Genomic DNA, 3642 nt, shown 5'->3' on the forward strand with positions numbered 1-3642 from the left:
CCCTAGCAGCAGGCGATACCTCCGTGCAATTTTACCCAGGTGTGCTGGGCATCCCGGCTCGCTTTTCCCGCCCTTCCCCATGCCCTCCTCCTCCTCGGGGCATTCCCTGGCCGCTGTCGTTCTCTCACGCCTGAGGAAGAGCCCTGTCAGCTCAGCTCCCGCGCCTCCTCCTGCGGGAGCCGTGTGAGGGGAGCGGTGGAGCCGTTGCCGCTCTTTGTTTCCCGATGGGCGGGAGCGATTTACCGAGCCGAGCCTCGAAAACTGCCCGTCTGCCGCGATTCCCGGCGCTTGGAATGTTTTGTAGCAAGATCTCACCGTCGTTCAGGAGCTGTCAGGGCTGGGTGCCAAGGAGAAGGGCTGTTGGATGTCGGCGTTCGGACGGTGGATGGCCCGGCCGTGTGTGGAGGCCGGTCACCTGCTCGGGGCTGTGAGGCAGGGGGGGCACCGGGAGCTCTCTCCAAAACTTGCCCCTGAACTCTTCCAGTTCAGCTTCTGGAGGCACTCGGTAGATAAAGCCATGCTTTACAGGAGAAGGGCCAAGTTTCCTGATTATTTTGCTATGTTGTTTTTTTTCTTTTTTTCCCCATCTGCAAGTTACAGAAGTGCTTGTGCAGCAGCCTAGTAGCAAACCCTTTTCTGAGTCTGAAATGATGAGGAGACTTTTAAATCCAAATGACAAGGACTTGTCACTTGGGCGCTCACTTATAAAATCTATTTTCTTACAAGAATTGCTCTGCATTTAAGTAGCACTGTATAAACGAAGATTTCAAAGGTGAATAAGCAGTGCTGTCCATTTTGAGACAGGGGTGAATCACAGGACTTCCACACTTTTAGAAATACTTTGATTTACTGCATGTACCTGTTTATTGGCATTCAGTGTTGTATTCCTGACATACATCATCTATAGGTTTGAGTCAAGCGAATGCCAAGAGAGTGGAAGCTGGAATGGGACTGTGGATTAGTGGTGAATCTGTGCAAACACAGCATGAGTAGCGTTAATCAGATGCCAGACTGCTTAAGAGATAAGATGCCCAGACTGCTGTATTTACATCTAGCCACACACCTATTGCAATAGATGGGGTTTTGACCCAAAGCACGGTGTTCTGCATTAACTGCGCAGAGGAGTCGAGGACAACCAGGCTGGGAATGGCAAGACCAGAACCGAGCCCTGTGGCAGCTCTGGTGAATCAGGGACTGAATGGATACAGCAGCATTTCTGCAATCTAACCTGCTGCTTTTAGTTTTAGATCTGCTACTGATATGTGCACATTTCTTCCTTTTAAAGCAATGAAAAAGAGGGGTTGCATTCCCATATACTAGTTTGTATATGGGACCCTTAGTTTTTCTTCCTTCTGTTTCTCCTCTAAAAGCACTGGATCCAGTTTGAAACAGTGCCTGTGTGCCAAGGTCTCTTTTATGAGCTTTACAGAAGTATTTCTTTCATTTTCCTTCCTTATGTAAACCTCCAACATGGAGTTGAATTGCAGAGTCTGGTAAAGTGTACCTTTCTTTTGGGTAAGTTAAGTTCTCATCTTTGCTAATCAAATGTTTGGGCCTCAATGCATGCTATATATAACATATTTCAATATTAAACTGATTCAGATTGAATCTGTGACTGCAGTAGATTTGTAAAGCAAGAATTAAAATGCGTGCTACATCTTGCATGTGCTGTATTTTGCTTATAATCCCGAGAACCTGTTAGAAGAAAACATGGGAGTTAAAACAGAGCTATTCTATTTGAAAAATAAATATGAAAATAAGTATGAGAAATATGCCAGCCCCCCAGCATGAGTGAAACTACACCACGTGGTTTCCATACAGAAAGTGATACTATATCAGCCGTGCTGCTATTACGGCTGTCGCATATTTCCCTCACAATCCTTGCGGCTTAGGAGGCTGGCTGCTCATGGCAGATCCTGAAGCTGTTTCCATTAAGGCTTTTTTGGGGCTAGAGAGGGTCTTGGGGGCTGTGTATGCCCAGTTCTGTGAGCACTAGTGTTCAGCCAGCGATAAAATAGAAAGCAAGGATTGATTTCAAACACTTCCTGATGTAATTGTGCTTTGAAAAAGCTCAGGAGTGCTAAACTGAGAGAAAATGGTAGGGTCCATTTTAGGTCTCAAGAAGAGCAACTCAGAATCAGAAGTGGTTGTGAAAGCGGTATGTGAGTCATAGCGTGGAAATATCTCTGCCTCCGGGTACAAAAATTGAACACCCTTTCCAAAAATGAATACTCAGCTGTTTCTGTTGGGATAATTGCATTCTTCCCACCTGAAATTATCTTGACACCTTGAGCTGTCACCTTCCCTTCCCATTCTGCTTTCCTCTTCCATTGCGGTACGGAGTCAGATAACTGCAATTTTCCTCCTACATGCGGTTGCTGTTAATTGTGCAAAATGATTAAAATGTTTACAAAGGCCGCGGACGTTTTCTGAAGCTGCCAAGTAACTTTTAGTTTTGATAGAAGTTTCAGGAAATAAATGAGATTCCAGTTGGGTATCACAAAGGATTTCTGTGCTGGAGGCATGAAAAACCCAGCTGCCGCGCTCAGCCAGCAAGCACTGCCGAAACTCCTGGGGTTAGTGCCTGCACCGCGCTTTGGCATCCTTCAGGGGCAGGAGGAGAACTAACCTAAGTTTATATAAGCATATACAACACAATCTTCAAAATCCTATTGTTATTGTTATTTCCATTTTCAAGTTCTCAGTATAATTATGTAAAATTATATAAAATTGTATAAAACAAGGTCTAGCTGTAAAGAGATAACAGGTGCAGCATTTCAAGCAGCAAAGCTTCCCAGGGCTGGCAGAGAATAGCTCAATCACAACAAAGCGCTACCAGAACCAGCTTAAAATCATGACAAACCTGCAACTGACCACGGGTTTCTAAATTATAACCAAGAATAAACTTGGGTTAGTTCTCCTCCTGCCCCTGAAGGATGCCAAAGCGCGATGCAGGCACTGCTTGTGGCAGGATACTGCAGCCCTAAGCAGGTACGGTCAGTTGAGCAGAGAGGAAATCGAAACAAGCTGCTTAATTTTGACAGAGGCTTGTTTCCAAGTCAGTTCTGGGAAAAATATCAGTGGCTGGCTTGTGTTGCAGCCAAAAGAAAAGCAGATGTGAGAGCTGTGCACTTGACATCAAATATTTGCATCTTTTCCCATAGGAAGGCAATTGGGAATTACTTATATGTGCTTAAGCCCAGGAGCTGCTTGTCACCAAATGATGTCGTTTTAACCTTCTGTATACAGCAGCTTTTGGACACCGCTGTGCAATGGGCAGCGTGTGCCGGCTGCGTTCATTGTGGCTTTGCGTGGGAGGTGATGGCTGGGAAGGGAGACGAGGAGAGAAGGAGGGAGCTGGAGAAGGGAGAAGAAGGGAATCTTGTGGTGGGCACCAGCAGTCCTTACTGCATGTTCAGTTTGGGTGTTGGTTGTGCTTATATGGCTCATACATAGCTGGTATGAGTTAATCCTCTTGTTTTAGCATCTCTGTTTGTTTTATATTATAAGAAGACACCTTGGAAACCTTCCCAGGACACAGAAACCATCACGTGTTGAGTAAAGATGCCTAAGAAGCTTGGGGATAATCAGCATGAAGGCCTGGGTAGTGCTACTGGCTTTTTAGGTGTTGGCAGGGGGCTG

The sequence above is a fragment of the Cariama cristata genome, unplaced genomic scaffold (genome assembly GCF_000690535.1).
Source record: "Cariama cristata isolate BGI_N322 unplaced genomic scaffold, ASM69053v1 scaffold1120, whole genome shotgun sequence".
In the NCBI taxonomy this organism is placed as follows: domain Eukaryota; kingdom Metazoa; phylum Chordata; class Aves; order Cariamiformes; family Cariamidae; genus Cariama; species Cariama cristata.